The 22,276-nt window shown below is 35.0% G+C and overlaps 1 pseudogene across 1 annotated transcript; it reads right to left on the reverse strand.

Annotated features, from left to right (window-relative positions):
- Positions 1-19,331: 19,331 nt before the first annotated feature.
- On the reverse strand, positions 19,332-19,891 carry LOC116557263 (annotated as a pseudogene). Its single transcript, XR_004271450.1, has one exon. The product of XR_004271450.1 is annotated as a ubiquitin-60S ribosomal protein L40 pseudogene (transcript).
- Positions 19,892-22,276: the final 2,385 nt, after the last annotated feature.

Consider the following 22,276-nt stretch of genomic DNA (forward strand, 5'->3'; position numbering starts at 1 on the left):
TTGTTTTAAGAAATTAAAACAAAGTTATTCATTGACCTATTGGTCATGCAGGAGCATATTGTTTTATTTCTGTGTATTTGTACAGTCTCCAAAGATCCTCTTGTTATTAATTACTGGTTTTGTTCTGTTGTGGTCAAAAATGGTATTTGAATTGTTTTAATATTTTTGAATTTTTTGAGGCTTGGGTATTGGAACCTAACATATAATCTATCCTGGAGAATTTGCTGATGAGGAAAATGAGTATTCTGTAACAGTTGGGTGAAATGTTCTGCAAATTTATATTAGGTCTGTTTGCTCTAGAATGTAGTTTTACTCTGATATTTCTTTGTTGATTTTCTTTCTGGATAATCTGTTGCTGAAAATTTCTCCCTTTACATCTATTAATGTTTGCTTTATATATCTGGGTCCTCTGGTGTTGGACACATATATTTTTCTATTATTATATTATCCAGCTGGATTGACTCATTTATTATGTATATAATGACCTCTTTCTCTATTTAGTTTTTGTCTTAAAGTCATTTTCTCTTTTATAAGTATCTGGACTCCCGCTGTTTTTTGGTTTTCTCTGGGTTTACATTTCTATGTAATATCTTTTTCCATTCCTTCACTTTTAATCTATATGTGTCTTTATAGGTAAAGTGAGTTTCTTGTAAGGAGCATAGAACTGAGACTTGTTTTTCAGTCCATTCTGACATACTATATCTTTTAGTTGGAAAATTTAATTTATTTACATTGAGTGTTATTCATAGTAGTTAGGGATTTACTGCTTCAATTGTATGGCTTATTCACAGTTGTGTTGTAACTCCTTTGTTTATTGTTTCTTTTTTACTGTGTTTCTTTGTGATGAAGTGATTTTCTCAGATACTATATTTTAATTTATTGCTTTTTTGTGTCTGTTATAGGTTCTTGCTTTGTGGTTAATATAATCCTTACATAATCCATGATGTAGTTATTACAAATTATTTAAAACTAATACCAACTTAACTTTGCAAAAAAGAAAAGAGACAAAAAAAGTACATATTAACTCTTTTCTCAACATTTTGAATTTTTAATGTCAGAATTTGCACTTTTTATGTTTTCTATCGCTTAACACATTGTTGTCATTTTTAATAGATTTGTCTTTTAGTTGCTTTGGTAAAAATATAAGTGGCTTACATACCACAGTTACAGTATAAGTGAAAAAAATTACATTAATATCCTTTTGTTCTTTTTGATTGGAAGAACTTCCTTTAGCATTTTTTTCATAGGACAGGTCTGGTAGTAACAAACTTCTTGGGCTTTTACTTGTCTGGGAAAATCTTTATCTCTCCTTTATTTCTGAAGGATACTATACTCTTGGTTGGCAGAGTATTTTTTTGTTTGTTTGTTTGTTTTCTTTCTTTCTTTCTTTTTTTTTTTTTTTTTTTTTTTTTTGAGATGGAGGCTCACTCTTTCACCCAGGCTGGAATGCAATGGCACAATCTCAGCTCACTACAAACTCTGCCTCCTGGGTTCAAGTGATTCTGCTGCCTCAGCCTCCTGAGTAGCTGAGATTACAGGCACACACCACAACATCCAGCTAATTTTTATATTTTTATTAGAAATGGGGTTTCACCGTATTGGCCAGACTGGTCTCAAACTCCTGACCTCAGGTGATCTGCCTGTCTCAGCCTACCAAAATGTTGAGATTATAGGCATAAGCCACTGTACCCAGCCTTAGGATTAATTTTTAAGGGTTACTTCAGGAATTATAATTAAGAATAATCAAGATCTGATTAATAGCAAATTAATTTAAAAGTATGAAAACACTCTTATTCAATATATATTCATTTCCTCCCTCTCTCTTGTGTAATTGCCATCCAAATTATATCTTGTTTATTATAAGGTATCAATAGTTATATAAATGTTATTTTATAAAGTTCCTTTTACATTACATAAGAAAAAGAATGAGTTACCAAAAAATATATTTTTTTTTCTATTTATGTAGTTACCCTTTACCAATGTTTGTCATTTTTGTGGTGGGTTGACTTATTCTTCAGTGTCCTTTTATTTCAGTTGAAGGATCTCCTTTAGTATATTTTTATACAGAAAATCTAGTAGTGATAAATTCTTTCAGTCCTTAATTTCTCCTCTGCTTTTAATAATAATTTTAAAGGATACAATATCTTTGGTTGCTAGTTGCTAGGGTCACAGCAAGTCAAGTCCGTAGGCTCCCTCCTCATTATCCCCTGCTAAGCTGAGCTTATAACAAAACCAGCCTCAAGCCTTGTAAACAGGGTACCTAGATTCCAGGATGTGGTCGCACCCGGCTCTCAAACCCAAGATGTTAACACAATTAAGCAGAATGTCAGTCCCTGAGAACCAAGACGCAGTTTTTCTTAGAATAGCACCTGTCTACCTGCAAACCACCTATATAACCCCCATAGTCTGTGAACCATGCTGCTGCCTTCACTGCCTGTGGTGAGGCAGCCGGCTTGGCAGTTTGAAATAAACTTGCTTAACCTGACCCTGGATTTGCCTGTCCATCCTTTCGGTCAACCTTACCTTTCAATACTTTGAGTATGTTATCACACTGCCTTCTGGCTACTATGGTTTCTGCTGAGAAGTTAGCTATTAATTTAATTAAGAATTCCTTGTGTGAGATGAGTTGTTTCTCACTGCATTTAAGATTCTTTGTCTTAACGTTTCAACAGTTTAACTGGGATGTCTCAAGATAGAAATCTCTTTAGAATTATCCTAATTGGATTTATTGAGTTTATTGCATGTTTAGATTAATGTTTCTCATAAAATTGGAAAAATTTCTTGATATTGCAATTTTTTCAAATATACTTTCTCTTTCTGTGATTTCCATCATGTTTTGAAGGGTGTGTTCATTTTTCTGTTTCTGTTCATTAAGCTGGATAATTCTAAATTAACCTAAATTCGAGTTCATTGATTCATTTGTCAGTTCAAATCTGTTGTTGGGTTCCTCTGTATCTTTTCTTTCAGTTTTTGTACTCCTCAAATTTGGTTGTTTTTAATAATTAGTCCATTGTTTTTATTCTTAATTTGGTGAGACATTGTTATGTTTTCCTTTAATTCTTTAGATATAGTTTCCTTTAGTTCTTTCAACATGTTTATAATAACTGCCTTATAATTTCAACAACCGAACTTTCTTAGGGCCAGTTTCCCTTGCCTGCTTTTCATCTTGTGTATGGCTCATACTTGCTTATTTCTTTGTGTGTCTCCCTCTTTGGGGTCTTTTTGTTATTGCTGGTGGTTGTTGCTGCTATCTGCTGCTTCTGTTTATTTTGTGATATTCCCATAATAATTCTACAAAGTCTGTATCCTTTGTTTTGTGTGTCCACTAAAGTCTCTGCTAAATTAGTTTAGTGGTAAGCTAAAGACTGGACAGAGATTTACATAGATTCCTTGGGCCAATAAGTCTTCCAGACTTTGCCAGAGGTTATGTTCGTGGCTGGTGTCCCTTCTACCTTTCAAGAAGTTTACAACTCTGGCATAACATTTACTTCCTGCTTATATAGATCCTTAAGGTCAGCTACAGAAAAAAAAGGAGGCCCTTTTTTTCAGGTCTCATTAGGTCATGTCCAGAGTTCTACACATGTGCATGCCCTTCTAGATTTCTAGGAGTAGGTTAGAGGTTTTCAAAGTGCTGTCTGAACATCTAATTCCCCTGATTTTCCTTTGAACATTTTTAAAGTCTTGTTACCTTAACTGGCATCTGCTCAAATCCCCTCTCCCCAGGTCAGTCAACTGCAAAATTAAATAGTTGCTATCGTTTGTTTTTTGACACATGTCCTAGAGATAGGGCTATTCATGCACAGTAAAATCTACATCAGATCAATTTAAGACAAGCCGTGAGAATGGAGCTATCAGATAGGAGAAATAATGACCATCTGGAGATGGAGCATTTGCAGAGCTTCAGACTGATTGTGCTCCCTCCAGTGGTTGCTAGGTTGCTGGTTTTCACGGGTGCTATAATTGCAAGGATACTGGTTTTCCAGGTTACCAAAGAACAGGGGAGAAAGGAATGTTTAAATTAAAACATCACAACGCATGTTGTTCTTGATGAGATTCAGCCACTTTTCTTGAATAAATACTCTTCGGATTTTTCCAAAATTTTAGATAATTCCTGGGGTTTACAGAAATTTAATTTTGACATTTTTGGCCAGTGTACTTGATGGTTTTATGGAAGACTGATTTTCTTTTAGGTTCTTACTCTGCCATTTCAGAAGTCTATCCCTTTTATTCAATTTTTTAGTAGTATATTATTTCTCCACTAAAATTTCTGTTTTTTAAAAAACTACACATAAATAGTAGTTAGAGCTATTTTAAAGCTTGAATTTGAAACTATTATCTCAAGTGTCTGTGATCTGTTTTGTTTTTTACTTCCTCAAGGGCCCATTTTGTCTGTTTTGTTTGCCACCAATGTTGTATTTGCTGAATATTTCTACAAATAAGATGTCTTGAACTCATGGATGAAATTATTATCTCTCTCCAGAGAGTGGTTAAACTTTATTCTGTAAAGTGTTTATCACCATAATCTCATATCACATTATTTCAATTACAGAGATTGAAATGATTCAAAGGCCCATTGCATCCCCCATGGCCCCTCTCTTTCTCTCTTTGTTTTTCAGTTCCAGTCAAAGCCAGAGGTTTCAGCAAAGGCTCTTATGTGGGCACTGTACTTTAACCCATGCCCCCTAGCTCACGAAAGTGTTAAGAGCACTTCTCAGAATCCCATCTACCACCTCTGAAATTCACATCGAAACTAGGCTCACCTTTCTGGGCCTTTGCCTTTCGTCACATTCTGGCCTGATCATTCTTCACTATTTTATTATCTCCCTGATTCCTTCAAGTAGATAATTTTGATGTTTCCCAGGTTTTCTAATTGCCTTGGTTAGAAATATTATCTGAATTACCTAGTTTAACCTTACCGAATACAGAAGCCAAGTTTATCTTCATTTAAACTCAGTGTGGTGAAATCTAGAATTGCATCAATACTAATAAATAGTGCACTAGAAAGTTACTTTCATTTGCTTTCATCAGATCCGTTTTGTTCTTTTTCTGGTCATTTAAAAAAGAAGAGGCATCAAGGAGGAAACATTCATTATTTTTGTAATGAACTCAACTTACTTAATTGGTTACTTTAAATCAGACATTTGTAAAATTCAGACTTAATTCTATTGCAGATATAAATTAACTTTTTTTCTTTATCTTTTCTTTCTTTCTTTTCTTTTCTTTTTCTTTTGTTGGTGGAGTTTTACTCTTGTTGCCCAGTCTGGAGTGCAATGACCTGATCTCGGCTAACAGCAACTTCGCCTCCTGGGTTTCAATAATTCTCCTGCCTCAGCCTCCTGAGTAGCTGGGATTACAGACACATACCACAATGCCCAGCTGATTTTTTGTATTTTTGGTAGAGCCGAGGTTTCACCATATTGGCCAGGTTGGTCTTGAACTCCTGACCTCAGGGGATCCACCCGCTTTGGCCTCCCAAAGTGCTAAGATTTCAGGCATGAGCCATTGTGCGTGGCCCAAATAATTTTCTTTCTAGGTAACATGAAAGGCCTATGAGAATGAACTCAACTAAATTTTTTAGAGAATCTCCTCTTTGACAATGGTAAGTTGCCAAGGGAAGTCTTTCATTATTTTTTTGTGACTTGAGAATATCTTACTTTATTCTCTAATTTCTAGAATTATACATAGTTATTGTTAATCCTGACTTACTTCACGGCATTGAAAGACACTAAGGAGAAATTCTCTCCTCTCTTCATTTTTTACCGTAATATTCTTTAGGGGTCTTTAATAAAAGACATTTTGCAGCACTGAAGGATTTGTGTAAAAATTGTCTACAGTCTAGAAGTAAAGGCCTATGGTGAGTTCTGCCATCTGTTACAAGTATGCAAAACAGGAGTACATCTTATATACACCAATTTTGACAGACAGTAATTTTTAACGGGCAAGTCAAGTTATCCTCAAAGGTACTGAATAGGAAACACAGTCATGTATTCAATGGCATGAATTTTCCTTCTTAATTTTTCATTTTCCCTATTGCAATTTGCATTCATCTCTATGCTAATTGCTTTATTAATACTTTATAAATTGGGATTTTTAAAAATTCTGCAGTTGTTAGATTACCTAAGGCAGAGTAAATTCCAACTTTAATCTCAAGAAAATTATTACTGAAATGCTACCATGTGTACTTTCTGTTCATTTATATTTGGTATGTTCTATACTCCTTCAACAAGACTCTGTGGTGTACATATTTATATTTAGGATACTATAGAAAAACTATTTTCTCAATTTAGAAGGTTTTAATCATTGTACTTATTTAAATTATTTTTAGTTTTGTTGGGGATCAGAATGAGATACCCCAAAATATGTTGTGACATAGTCAAAGAGCAAACTCAAGGTTTCTTCCCAAATCCCTCCAGTCACCCCCCTTCATTTCTCAATCCTCTGTCTGTCTCAAAGTACAGGATGAGGCTGTTCTCTTAAGTTTAATTATCTACCTAGAAACCAGACCTGCCAAAAAGGAGCACGATTGCCTCTGATCCCCTCCCTGAAATTTCATTAACCAGAAAAAATTAAAATCACTGAGATTATAAAAATGCAGTTTAAAAAATTAAAACCCATACATTAACAGAAGACATTGAAGATTAAACACCACACTTAGAGCCCAGATGAACTTTGTCTCACACCATATTCTGTTCTCCAGTCCCACTCAATTCCCAAAGATAATTATTTACTGAAACTTATCTGAGCATTGGACCTATTTATGCCATTTAAAAATTACTTACTACCCTTCAAAATGGCTACATTTCCCCCATCTCTTATTTCCTTATATAAAAAGGGTATGTAAGCATCTGTACCTTGCTGGGTTATTTGGTAGTCATTCTCCTGCATTTCTCCTGTTTATGTGCATGTCAATAATACTTTTGTAACTTACTTCCCTGTTAATCTATCAACTCATTTCAATAGATTTAAATTAAGACTTTCAGTGGGGAAGGAAAACTTTCTTCACCCCTACCTGTATACAATAGCATAGACATTTTAGAATCAATTTGTACAGCAGATTTAAAAATTGCTTAATAGAATTATTCGTGTTATTGTAACTAAGTATGATACATGAAAACAAATGTTTATAAGAAATTAAGAGAGATGAAGTTCTGAGTTTCTATTTGTATTGAGATGTAATCCCACAAAGTGGGATTGATAAGAAATTTGTGGAATTTTATTACTAACGTGATAAATATGTTTTAAGGTTTAATATTGTTTGATGTTCTCTTGTTTAATATTTGCCACAGGTTAGTATTTAGGAAAAACCATTAAAATTATTGTGTAGCAATTTCAGACACGCTGATAGCATTCTAATGAAAATATAACCTCAGTTGTGGACAAAGATAGAAAAAAGTGAAAGGTGTTATAAAATATTTATTACTTGAGGCCAGGCGCGATGGCTCACGCCTATAATCCCAGCACTTTGCGAGGCCGAGGCAGGTGGATCACGAGATCAAGAGATCGAGACCATCCTGGTCAACATGGTGAAACCCTGTCCCTACTAAAAATACAAAAATTAGCTGGGCATGGTGGCACGCGCCTGTAGTCCCAGCTAGGGGGAGGTTGTGGTGAGCCGAGATCGGCCATTGCACTCCAGCCTGGGAAACAAGAGCGAAACTCCCTCTCAAAAATAAATAAATAAATAATAAAATAAAATAAAATTTATTACTTGAATTGATTGATTTAGGCTATATGTTGATAAAAATATTGAATGCTGTATTGTCCTAGAAAGTTTGTGTGTATTCATAAATTCAGAGAGCTTTGAAGATTGTAATGTAGATTGTCTTGTGTTTATTTTATTTTACTCAAGTACAATCTTGAGAAAAGAAATGAACTATTTTCTGAGAAATGGAAGTCTTTTTAATTGTCAGGCTCAAACAGACACTAAAATGAGACAGTAATCATGCCCTACTCCCTACTTTGAACTATGTATTCATTTCTTAAAACTGCTTGTTATTGCCATGCATAGCTATACATTAACCTAATAATGCCACGTGGGGCACTGCAACCCATACCCTGTAACTTAACAATGTACAGCAAATCACCAATAAATGTTATTTCTCTAAATCAGTGAGAATTTCTAACAACTCTGTAGCACCCCACTACCTATCTCTCCGCCCCTCCTTTTTCTTTTGCCTTTAAAATTCCACCTGTAACTGCTGTTAACTGGAGTGCTTATTCAGGGAAACATAAATCTATCCTTCTGGGTTGGAATCCCCAAGCTTGACCCAAATGAACTCTTTACTTATATGAATTTTGCCTCAGTTTCTTCCTTTTAGGCTGACATACCTGGCGTAAGTCAGCAAGATTAACAGTGACTTTACCTGACCACCCGGTGTTTCTGAAAGTGGTGCTTGGTAACAGTGCAAACATTTCATCTTCAGAAGTCCCATCTGGCATTTTGGGTGAAATCCCCTGCCGCTCTTTGGTTGAAGTTGTAGAATTGATTGGCTGTTTTTCAGACCCTCTCTTTCCTTTAAGAGTGAGGGCTGTAGTCTCTGTCTTTGGATAGAATAGGGTAAAGAGCTCTGCAGAGGGCTGCCTTTTTTCTACCTCTGTCTCTGGGTAGGGTTCAGGTCAAAGTTTTTCCACTGCTGTCTCTCATTGGAGGTTTGGGTCACAGAATTGGCAGTTAGGCACTGGTGGTCTCATTTTACATGGTATAATTTTTAAAATAACAGCTACTTTCCTGTTTTTGAAATTGAGTCTTGATTTTTCATTTGTGACCAACTCCTATTAGTTAAACACCAGCTGGTTTTATGTGCAACACTTAAGGCATCTCGTATCTATACCTCAGAACATGGACATATCTAACCTGGATGGTCATAAACAACAATACAAAAAATGGAAATTTTAAAATACCTAAAATAACTTGTTTGCAGGCACAATTAGAAAAAGCTAGCTTTAGAACCAGACAAATTAAATAGGAGATTTACTTCCAATGGTACCTAAAATGTTTCTAAAAGAAATTCTGAGAAATTTGTATCCATTCAGGGGTTAAAGAAATTTATCACACCAACTGAGAAAATCCCCAGGTCTTTGACTCCTCTCCCTGAAATTCCTGTTGTGGCATTCCTGGAGATGCTATGAATTCTGGTTCTGTGGGCCGCCTGATTCTCGAGCTGTTCTTTGCTCAATTAAAAAGACCACTCAATGAATAAGATGAAACTCCAAGTATACCTTTGTTCCTAGCTGACAGTTGCTTAGGGCAATAAAACAGGTAACTAAAAGATTAATAGCCAAAATGGGGAAATGAATAAAAACCACACCACTGAGATTATAAAAATGCAGATCCAACAACTTTTTTTCCAATCAGGACTAATGAATGACACTGATGTTCAAATGCCATCATTCAGGGAATTAGCTAAGTAGCATTCCAGCTGAGATCAGATCTGAAAAAAGTTAAAATCCTTTGTAAGCTCAAACTGCCTGCTTTAGCTCTCCTGTGAGATTAACAATGAAGGCTGCCTCCACATTGTACTTGAGTAGTTAAAATCCTGTGCTTTCATCACGCTGACCTGGGTTCAATTCCTGGTCAGGGAATCAGTCTCTCTTGATTTGACATTTGCATCACTTTTGACTGTTGGGAGTGCTCATTTGTTATTGATCCTTTTCCCTTCTATGGACAGCTTTTGATTTCCTGTCTTCTTTCATTAGTAGGGGGCACAAGAGGCTTTTGGGCTTTTATGTGTAGATGGTCAGCTCAAAAGCCGAGACCCTAAAAAATATGGACAGACAGAAATGTAGATTTTGCTTCATCTGTGGCTAGCAAAATGTTCCTTTCTTTGTGCTGTCTTTGAGGTGGTTCTGGATTTCATGAGCACTGCTTTCCACCTCTTTGAAGACGCTCATGTATTCTTGGTTAAGTTATAACCTTGGTTAAGTCTTATTTGTTTCACTTGGGAATGGACTTCAGTTAGAAAAAATTCAAAAAACAGAATATCAACTGTACCAGGTAAAATCGTATAAGAGATTTAAAAGGATGTTTTTAAGAGCTCTATACTCAAATGTGAACTTAATTAAAACTGATATTTAGGATATATATGTATGCATACATATATAAACATATATATATATAAATAAATATATATAAACACAAAGATATAACCCTATATATACATACATATATCTTTTTAAGGGCTCTGTTCTCCTTCTTCTTCTAAAAAAACTTGTCAATCTACTGAATTTATCTTTGCTGAAACCCATGTTAACCATATGCGCCCCTTCTGTCTGTTTCTTCATTTACTTCTGTTAGTCTCTCCTTCCTCTTACCACCCTTGATACCACGTAAGGGGACCTAAAAAAATTTCTAGCAGCCTGGGATCTCTTAAGGAAATCAGAAAAGGTTCCAGACACTCTTCTTTTTGGGAGAAACCTCTGTTTTTCCTCATAAAACTCCAAGATTTGTTAACTGGGCAGATTCCTCAAGTCTGAAGTTATATTCTCTTTTGTATTAAGCTCCTTGGTTTCTTTGGCTTTTAGATACATACACAAGTACATATATATGTTGTATGTTGTGTCTACATATATGCATATGTCTGTACATGTTTGTATGTAGAAAATACATATTGTCTACATATGGTAGCAAATTAACTTAAAGATGAATGCTCATAAATGAAATAACTAGCCCAAATACTTTTCAAGTTCATGTAACTAGTAATCTCTGATGAATGAAAAATAGTTTTAAAATAATTGATAAAATAAAGACATCTTTATCTTTTTGCCTGACTCTGCTGGTCAGACACATTTAAGCTGTTTCTAAACTATTTTAAGGTCATAAAACTATTGCTTTTGTAGTACTTTTCATATTTGCTGAAGTTGTGACTTAAACCTGCAAGAGCTAACTATTGGGCTCCTCCAAAGCATTCTACACATCTTGCTATAAACTCATCCTCAGTTTCAAGCCTCAAATTCTGGGGTCTAGACAAGCAAACACGATGAGGACTGTGAACAACACTAAGGCCCTATCCTTCCTGGCCCAGCTGTACCTGTTGGCCATGCTGGAAGGGATTCCAGCTTTCAGTCATTGTCTTTGCAGCTCTGTTCCTTGTGCTAGATACTGTATCTGGTACATGATTAAAATTGTGTAGCTCTTTGGTTTTTCACTAAAAATAAGGGTTGCTAAGAGTTAAAATTGTAATTAGTATATGTGATTAAAACACTAGATGTAAAAGAAACATGTCTATCTACAGAGCATATATAGTAAGAAGTAGAGAAAGTTTAAAAGAGGGTAATTTTTCTTTTACGTGGGAAAGAACTTTACGTATTCAAAAGTATATGGGGAAAAGGAAATGAAATTTTTGTTCTAAGGTAAAGCCATTGGAGAAAACTGAAGGTTTAAGCAAGTTGTAGGAGATTTGTGTAAGACTGATTTTTTTTGAACAGAATTTTGTGTATCATCAGATTGGCTAAGATTTAAGGGGCTTATTTAGATTTTCTAAAAACTGAACACTACGTCAAAAGAACACTGATGCAGAGCCAGAGCCTGGGCCCCTTTGTCAGAATAAAAAGGGTCTACTTTTTAAATAGAAATTGCAAGATTTTATAAAAGGTTTATAGAAATCTTTTCAGTATGTCAAAGCTGATTGAGATTGGATAGATATGTTTATAAGATTTTATTAAAATTAGCTTTAGCATTAATAATATTATGACACAAATGTAACTTGGTTTTCCAAAAAAATATTCATGAGGTAATAAAGGATTTTCTATTTCCTATTGAGAAAAAAAAAAGAAAAAAAAAAGGGAAAGGAGTAAAAGATTTTGTCTTAAGGTGTCAATATTAGGTATTATGATAATTGTAGAAAGCACATCTTCTCTTTCTCAAATACAAAGATTTCGCTTTTAAAATTTTTTGAGTTATCTCTTTGGCTAAATAAATCACTAGTTTTTTACAGTGAACTGTGATCATATCTTCAGTTAGTATTTTAAACCTTTGATACTTGATAAATTTTCCGAAGTCAAAATTTCAAATTCTAAGTTTAATCTTTTTGACCTCAAACTAATTTTTTGGACATTTAGGGCCCCTGGAAGTCCAAGAGAGACATAGTAGGTTTATTTGACACATTAAATCATATAGAAAACATTATAAAACAAATTATTTTTAACTATTTTTTAGTTATATTGGTATATATGTGTTAATATAGTTCTAATTGTATGAGATTCTGAAAACTTTTATGATTTTTATGTTAAATTGTATGTAACATAACCAATTTTTCTTGTCAGTTGTGTCTTCAACCATGATTATTCTAACACTATTGTCATCCACAATTATTATTTTACTTTGAGTTTTTCAAAAAGTGATTTATAATCTGCTACAGTTTAAAATTTGCTTCTTCTTTTTTAAGAACATTTAAGGAAAAGACTAACAAATACTCTTCAATGAAGTATTGACGGTTTTGGAGATCAAACCAATGAAGTAGTAGAAACATTGTAGTACTCTAATAAAAAGCTGATATGTTCACGAGGATTCTTAACGTCAAGCAGAACAGGAATTAATTACATGAGACTAAGCTAGTAATTTTAGAACCTAAATAATTTTGTATGACATTTGCTTGAAGTATTGCTGGCTCTTTTTATGTTTTATTTCCAGGCTCAAGAAAACATTGTTTTCTTCCTTTTGAGCCATTGATAGCTTATAGCAATTGGGTGAAGCATACTTTTGTAATAAATAAAACTGAAACATTTGCCCCTCTCTCTCTCAGATTCTTCATGATTTGGAAACTATTCCTGTATATTCTTAATTTGTGGCAATATAGTTGTTTGCATAAGTTCAATAAGAATCTGTTTACTTTTGTCACAGGATATAATTGGGTAATTCGTTATTTTAACCAAGGTTTTGACTGGGATGCATAATTTTAGATATGACCAAAATGCTTTAATGAATTAAAACTGACTTTGCAGAGGTGACAAAAAGCCCCTTGGAAATACTGGGCTAGTACCTTGTCTAATAATACATAGTTTTCTTACAAGATTTCTATCCTTGTGGTAATTAAAGAATGTCACTTTCTGATAGGCCTAGGACCTCAAGTTATTTGGAGACCTAGAGAAGGGAGAAATTCTCCCAATTTATGTGGTTATTGTAGACAGTCTCATGGCAAATCTTTGCCTTGAATAGCCTCAAGGCTTTTAAAAGTTGAATTGGATGTTTCTTATGTAAAAATCCCAGCAAAGCCAATTTAAAAGGGATCATATGGCCATTCACTATTCTTGTTGCACTTAATGCAAATAATGGGGCCAAGTATAAGAGGACTAAACCTTACTTTGCAAATAAATCCATTCTACTGAGATTTATCTTTGGTAAAAATAGAGAGCTGGAGGAAGAAAAAATTGTGTTTTGGAAGAAAACTAGTACATTTGTTATTAAAGTCTAGTCTGTCCATTGTTTTTGAGCTTTACTGTTTAACTACATTTGGACTAATTCCTGAATTACTTCAGGGTTACAAGAAATCTCTAAAGAAGAATATGGATTTAATTTTCTCCATGATATTTTTAGTTGACTCCCCAGTGGAATATTTTTTTCCCTATTCTGACGTCCAAAGTCTCTTTTGATTGTAATAGTTGTTTGCATTATATTTTTATTAATGCTATTTATATCTCATTATTTTACTTCTGAGAAAACTAAATTAATGGTACTTTGAAGACCAGGTAAGATTTAATAAATGACAGCAACCACAGATCAATGAGTTTCACGGGACTACCTGGAAATGAGACTTACTGGTAATAAGGGACACTTCACAATCTAATTTTGACTGTGTTTTTAAGAAAAAAGATTTTTGTTCAAAAGGGGGAAATCACTAAAGAATATAACTTTTTTCTGAGAAATGCAAGTCTTTTTGAATATCAGGCCCAGAGAGATAGTAAAGTAAGACAGGGATCACATCCTACTCCCTCCATTGAGCTCTATGTTCATCTCCTGAAACTGCCTGCTATTGTCACAAGTAGCTATAAATTAACCACACAGGGTGCTATTAATCACTTTCTATAGCTTAACAGTGTCTAGCCAATCACTAATCAATGTGATTTTTGTCAACCAATGAGAATTCCCGACAAACAACTTTGTATTAACGCACTCTGTTTCCTCTTTTTTGCCTTTAAAAATTTACTTGTAACTGCTACTAATTGGAGTGTATATTTAAGGAAATTTGAATCTATGCTATTAGGTTGGAATCCTCAGGTTTGGCCCAATAAGCTCTCTAATTACATTAACTTTGCCTCAGCTTTTTGCTTTTAGGTCAACAATACCATTTTTTTACCACGTAAGTTTTCCAGTACGTAAACAAAATTTGTACCTTAATATAGATTTTTAAGTATTATAATTAAAATATTTTGTCTTATTTTGCAGGAAGGGAAAAAATAATTTTTCCTCTATCCTTCTATGTTTTTGACTGAGGACTCTGACAAAAGACAGATTACAAGAGTAAAACAGACGTTTATTACCATGTATCTCATATATACACAGAAAATACCCAGGGAAATGAATAAGAGCAGCTTATAATTCAGGCTTAAATAACATCTTCAGCTAAAAACAAAAAGCAAAAAGGGTGTGAGAAATGAGTTATGGAAAGGCAATCAGGAGAAGTATGGTAACTAAGAATAAGGTTTGTTATGCAGATTTAAGTTGGAGATGTCCTTTATAAATGTAAATTTTCCTTTCAAAGAGTAAATTCTCTGTTTTCAGAGCTTCTCTTGTATCTTCTCTTCCTCAAAATAATCAGCTCAAAATAATGGTTATGATAAAGAAGGTTATGATATTTTGGGGTGACATATTCTGGTCTACAGTCATATTTGGGGGTGGTAACTTCTATCTCCTACATCCTGAATAAATAGTATAAAGATCTTAAATATATTAGAGTACATTGTAATTTGATTATTTTAATTAGCTTTTTATTATAAAATAATTTAATCTTCAGAACAATAGCTTGAGCTAAGAAAAATAAGTTTATGACTATTTACACTGAGATTCAGGCCCAGAAAGATTAAGTGACATTTTTTAAGGGCTGGAATGAGTACTCAAGTATTCTGAATACTAACGCCCTTGGTATTATATGAGTTACAAAGGGCTGGTTTAAAAAATCATTATAAAATTTTAGTATGAGTAATTCATATAATAAGAAATAAAATAATAGAATTTCATATGTGCAAATATTTTTTCTACTAATAAACTTAGGATGTACAGAATGAAAGACATGATGTAAAGAAGATAAATGTATGTTTGAATAAATTTAACATTATTTCATGAACTAAAATAGTAGTAAATAGAATTTCTAAAATAAAGGCATCATAATTATGCTTTAGTAAATATATAGCATTATAAAATTGTGTATAGTTGACTCAGTCATTCATTCTTTCATGACACAAATAATTACTGAATGGCTACTATATATCAGGCCCTTTTTTAAAGATTTGAGAATACTAGAGTAAATGTTAACAAGTCTTAGAGAAACTTGTCTTTCATCAAATTTTATGAATACTTTGTAATAATGTTAATAATAAGTACTGACTGCCTAAATTCTGTATACTTTGATGGTTTTTTGCAACATAACATACATTTGTATTATGAACAGTTTCTTAGTAGTAATTACAGCTCCTAAAGTTTAAAATAAAACAAATTGTATGATGTTGAGTAAAGCGAAAGAAAAAACCCTGTCACAACAAAAAACAAACTTGCAAATAATGTAAGGGGCGGGTGGTGATGAGACAGAGAAATTGGAATGAAGGTACTTTGTCAGTTCTAATTATCTTAATTTGAAAAAGCAAATAGGCCCACCAGATGTTACTATATAAGTTAATTGCATCTTCAACATAAAAGGTAATTAACTTACATGCTTACACTTGTACAATTTCTTAGACTAAATTCACTTTATGACTTTCCATAACATTGTCTTCAAACAAAAGTCCCCAATAGAGTAATAGAAAGTCTTTGTTTTGTTTGGTTTGGTTTTGCAATGGAGTTTTGCTCTGTACCCCAGGCTGGAGTGCAGTGGCGCCATCTCGGCTCACTGCAACCTCCACCTCCCTGGTTCCGGTTCAAGCAATTCTCCTACGTCAGCCTCCAAAGTAGCTGGGATTACAGGCACGAGTCATCATGCCCAGCTAATTTTTGTATTTTTTAGTAGAGACGGGATTTCACCATGTTGGCCAGTCTGGTCTTGAATTCCTGACCTGGTGATCTGCCCACATTGGCCTACCAAAGTGCTGGGATTACAGGTGTGGACCACCATGCCCTGCCAAGTAATTGAAAGTCTTTGAGCTGGCCGTAGTGGCTCACACCTGTAATCCAAGCATTTTGGAGGCCAGGCTGGGGGGATCACCTCCTGAGGTCAGGAGTTCAAGACCAGCCTGACCAACATGCTGAAACCTCGTCTTTAAAAAAAAAAAAAAAAAGAAAGTCTTTGTAAGTGGGAATGTAAGTGGGAATATCCTTACATACTATTCTTTGAGGAAACTGCCTAGGCCTGGAGTTCAGCATGCTCAGCATTTGTGGAAGGGAGTGAGGCCCTAGCACTTGTGGTCATCTGCTTCCTTAAGTGGCTGCTTGGCCACTCCTCATTGAGGGTTCCCTTGACACATGTACCTGATTCTCAGCTCCTCCAGAGCCCCATAGAGAGAAGATAACCTGAGGCAGTGAAGCTGTGGCTGGATTTTCACCTTAGTGACTGTAATAATGGCAGCTAACATTTATTGAATGTGAGGAAATTGTTGTAGTGCTTTATATGTATCTAATCCTTACTGCAAGTCATTAAGGTAAATTTTGTCAGGATTTATACTTTATAGGTGGGCATCCTGAGGTACAGAGCAGTCAAAGGGTCAAAAAGTACCTAGTGGTCTGAGATTGGAACACTGGCATTCCAGATCAGAATCGGTGTATATAACAAGTCATGAATGCAAATCTAAAATGTTGATATGATTTAGATCTTCTTGTATTCATGTTTTTCTCTTTGACTTTTCTGATAATCCTTAACCTCAATTTTTTAATCCATTGATATAGTTTGAATATTTGTACACTCCAAATCTAATGTTGAAATTTGATCCTCATGTTGGAGGTGGGGCCTACCGGCAGGTGCTTCAATCATTGGGGTGGATCCCTCATGAATGTCTTGATGCTCTGCTCATGGGACTGAGGGAGTTCTCACTCTTAATTCCTGCAAGATCTGATTGTTAAAAAGAGCCTGGCACCTGCCCTCTCTCTCCTTTTTCACCATGCCATGTGATATGCCAGCCCCTCTTTGCCTTCTGCCATTTTTGGAAGCTTCTTGGAGCTCTCATCAAAAGCAGATGCTGGCATCATGCTTCCTGTACAGCTTGCAGAATCTTGAGCTAAATAAACCTCTTTTCTTTACAAATTTCCCAGCCTCAGGTGTTCTTAATGCAACAGACTACGACATTCATTAAACATGAAAACCGAACTCTGTCTTGCTTCCATCACAGGCTTGTCATTGGTAATAAATTATAACACATGAAAATGTATTTTGGAAACTGAAAAACACTATGTAAATGCAAAAAAATTATGATTATCCCTTGACAGCCTTGACAACTTTTTATTATTATTTAACACTTTTCTTTTGGCTTTGTGACAGTCATCTTTCTACCAGCTTTTCTAAATGTCCCTTTCCTTTTTCGGTCAATGTCCTTTTTATTCAGACTTCATTGTCTTTTAAAACTCACAAAAATGTATAAAAGCCAGGGTCTTGAACTTGGAGAATTGAGATATCACTTAGTCTGACTTTTTTCTCTTATAGATGAGAAAAAACAGTTGCAGAAGTAATCTGATGCCATAAGATTAATTTTGTCAGAGATTTCACTACAGAGTCTTAAGTCTTTTCAATGCAAATGCTAGTTCTATTGAATGGGAGGCATTTCTGTTTCTTCTTACTTCCACATTAAAAGATGTGAGATCTGAAAGTAAGTAACTAAAATTGCAAGAGAAAATGTTTTAAGACCACTTCTGTATAAGATTGCAAGTGGTAATATCAGTTAAAAGCAGAAAATGGAAAAGAGTAAACAAATTGATTCCATAATAAAAAATATGCAGTAGCAGGGCAGAAGAACAAAAACATCTGTTTTTACGTCTTTTAAAGAGGAAAAAAAAAACTAATTAGCTTGGGACTGATTCAAATAAATGTCATTTTAAATTACTGTTTTTCTTCTATTTACCAAAATAATGCAATTAGATGGCGTAAGTACAATAAAGAAAATAGGTTTAAAACAGATGTCTGGTAATAGACATTCACACTATTAGAAACTATATATGGAATTGCCTGCTAGGCAGATTTATGCAGAACTAAGTGCTGGGTCATTCACAAGAAAAATGATCCTTGATTGAAGTCCGTATATTTAGCCACAGGGATTTTTGTTTTTGTTTTTGTGGTGATGTTTTTTTTTTTTCTTTGATCAATAAAGAATATTGCTTGGTCAGGCTAGGCAGAATGGTGTGTTTTGTGATTTGGCGGGGAGAGGTGGATGGTGAAGGGAATTGATTGGGTAAATCAGTCCATTCAAAAGTGACAAAAGGCTGCATTTCATCTTGTTTTTAATTTAAAATCTCTTTTATTTGTTTTATGCTGCTTTTCATTTTGGTTGTTAAATTCATATATACATGTATATACATGAATATTTGTCCCCTCCACATCTCATGTTGAAATTTGACCCACATGTTGGAGGTGGCCCCTACCGGGAGGTGCTTGATTCATGGGGGTGGGTCCCTCATGAATGGCTTGGTGTTCTTCTCATGGGATTGTGGGAGTTCTCACTCTGAATTCCTACAAGATCTGAGAGAGAAATGAGTCAATCTGCATTGTAGAAATATTATTATTTAAATTGATTTGTTAATTAGGATTATTTTCAGGCAGGATTTATTTCCTCTAAGTGTTGTCATAGCTCTTTGTCAATAAAGGCTTATAAGATACTGCAAAACAGGAAAGGAGAAATTTGGTCTTGTTCATTTCTGTTTAACAATTATCAGATGAGATCTGGCATGTTCAGGGTAGTGTGGCCATAGCCAGTTTGACAATTATCTGTATATCTCCTTGAGACAATTCCAGGGTTCTTTTGGTTCTGGGAGTGATACTGTTCTGAAGAAGACCAATAATCCTATTTTTGATTCAGGGAATTGTGTAACCACTTATCTATTGGTCCCTTCCAATTGTTTTTTTGATGAACCCTGAATTTCCTTACAGAGGTACCTTGAAATTACTTCATTGGTCTCCCTCTCTCCTTTTCTTCCCAACTCTTTACCAGGCTTTAACCTGACGGTGACTCTGGGTTTCTTCAAGATACTTCTGTTTTTGTTTTTGTTTTTTTGCTGCTCCAGTCAATCAAAGGGATACTTTATTGAGGCTCCAGGGCCACGGGGCCTGGGCAGGAGGCTGCCCTTCCATGAAGGAAGAGGCTTATTTGACCTTCTTCTTGGGGAGCAGGTTTTTGGTGTGGCCACACTTCTTCTTGCGGCAGTTGACAGCACGGGGGTGCAGGCGAGCATAGCACTTGCGGCAGATCATCTCGTCGCAGCTGTATTTCTGGGCAAGCTGGCGGAGGGAAGGCTCAATAATGCCACCTCGCAGGCGCAGCACCAGGTGCAGGGTGGACTCTTTCTGGATGTTGTAGTCTGAGAGTGTGCGGCCATCCTCCAGCTGTTTGCCGGCAAATATCAGACGCTGCTGGTCAGGTGGGATACCCTCCTTGTCTTGAATTTTGGCTTTGACATTCTCAATGGTGTCACGGGCTCGACCTCAAGGGTGATGGTCTTGCCCATGAGGGTCTTCACAAAGATCTGCATCTCTGAGTCTGCAACTCGGCCGCCTCGCTCAAGATACTTCTGTTTTATACAGCTCTTTTGCATTCATGTCTGCAATTCTTGGTTTCCTGAAGTCTTCACTGCCTTGACAACATCTAGAAGACAAATTTATTTAATTCTAAACATAACTGATTACTTTTAACAGGATTGCTTTAAAATATTATCATACCAAAAGCAGAGCATGCTGATAATTGTTTTTTTTTTTTTATTTTGGAGTGAGGGGCCCTGTTCATGGTGTAAATAATTCCACCATTATCACTTCACTCTAGCCACTTGACATTCCTTCAATGGGCTCTTGCTTCAAGTTACAAAGTTACCTCCCATCCTGAAGATAGGAGTTTACTTTTGATGGCGTAAAGCCAGTTAACAAACGCAGATGGCCTAAAATACCCTACTCCAACTCTTAAAACTCTCCAGCCATTTGGATCAGAGCAGTTGAGCTCAAACTGAACTCTGGTCTTTCTACAGTATTGTAATAGACTTAAACAAAGGCTTCCGTTGGCAGTTGCAGTTTTTGCTTGACATGTATTATGGGCCAAATTGTGTCTTCTCAAAATTCATATGTTCAGATTTTAATCCCCCATCACCTCTGGAATGTGACTGTAGTTGGAGAGAGGGCATTTGAGGGGATTTCTAAGTTAAAATGAAGTCACATGGTTGGGCCCTATCCAGTATGATCAACTTGTGTCCATACAAGAAGAGGAGATGAGAACACACCCGGAGAGGACCATGCAGAGACACAGGGAGACGATGGGCATCTACAGCCAAGGCGAGAGGCCTTTGAAGAAACCAGCTCGGTTGATACCTTGGTCTTGAACTTCAAGTTTCTAGAATTGTGAGGAGATAAACTTTCCGTTGTTTAACCTACCCAGCCTGTGGTACTTTGTTATGGTAGCCCTAGTAAACTAACACAACACCCTACTGGTAGAACATGAGAGACCTCTCTTATTTCAGTATCACCAGTATTCAGTACTAAAAATTTATAAAGTGTTTGACAGTTTAGTAAATGAAGAGCTATTTTTGATTGTTCTCAATTCTATTTATAATGAGTAGTAGTAAGGATTTATATTTCATATATTTATTAATCCATTTATGGTTTTAAAAGTTATCAACCTCTGACCCATTTTCCCATTGTGACCTTAATGTTTTCTTAAAAAAATCTATTTGAATGGGACATAGCAGCATGTGTCTGCAGTTACAGCTTTTTGGGAGTCTGAGCCAAGAGGATTGCTATGTCCAGAGTTTGAGTCTAAGTTGGGCAAAATAGTGAGACACCCATCTCTAAAAAAAAAATTAAAAAAATAATAATAAATAATAAAAATTAGTCTTTAGGAAAATCTATTTAAATGGCCCTTTGTATTTAAGGACTCAGTGATTTCTCAGTTTGTCTATTTTGCTATTTTTTTAAAAAAACAGAATATTTTTTATTTATTTTATGCTTAGAAATCTTTCTTCTAGTGTTTATGATTTCTAAAAATTATTCAGCACTTTAATCCATCTAGAATTTATTCTGTTGTACTGTGAAATTTGAAGACCAATATCAATTCTTTTTTTGACAGCTCTTTATTTTCCTATTAGTATTTACAAAGCAATACAGTTTCTTATTTGGCTGGTGCTTTATTTAGCACACATGAAATGTTATATTTCAAAAATGTCTGTTTTGAAGTTGTATCTTGTTTTCCATGTATGTGTATATGTTAGTGTTATTTTGGGAACAATAGAGGTTATTACAAGTAATTTGTTCCCATTGTATAACATGGTATTTTTTTCTTCATTTATTTAGATATTCTACATGCATTTCTATAAAGATGTATAGTTTGTTACTTTTTTAAAAAGTGCATTCCAAACTAGCCATTACATATTTTGCTTGTCTTTGGTTATTATTTTTAGTGGTTCCCTTCTTCACTCAATAATTCACTGCTGTGGTACCTGAAAATACCAACCATTTAGCAAACTTAATTATATAAACATTTTTAGGTGATCCTTTTCTATTTTTATATTTATTTATGAGACAGAATCTCTCTCTGTTGCCCAGGCTGGAGTACAGTGGTGCAATCTTGGCTCATTGCAACCTCCACCTCCTGGGTTCAAGTGATTCTCCTGCCTCAGCCTCCTGAGTAGCTGGGACTACAGGCACATGCCACCACGCCCAGCTAATTTTTTGTATTTTTAGTAGAGATGGGGTTTCACCATGTTAACCAAGATTATTTTGATCTCCTGACCTCATGATCCGCCAGCCTTGGCCTCCCAAAGTGCTGGGATTACAGGTGTGAGCCACCGCACCTGGCCTATTTTTATTTTTTAAGTGTTTTTGAAATTTACTGAATGTCCAGTGATAAGAGCTGTGATTTTTGCTTTATCATACATATATTTTAGCACTTTCAGAATGAAATTATAATTGATACTGTGAAGCATTATGTTCTCAGCCATTACCAGAAAATTTCT

This window comes from Sapajus apella, unplaced genomic scaffold (assembly GCF_009761245.1).
Source record: "Sapajus apella isolate SASKATOON/1434 unplaced genomic scaffold, GSC_monkey_1.0 scaffold19, whole genome shotgun sequence".
NCBI classification, from domain to species: domain Eukaryota; kingdom Metazoa; phylum Chordata; class Mammalia; order Primates; family Cebidae; genus Sapajus; species Sapajus apella.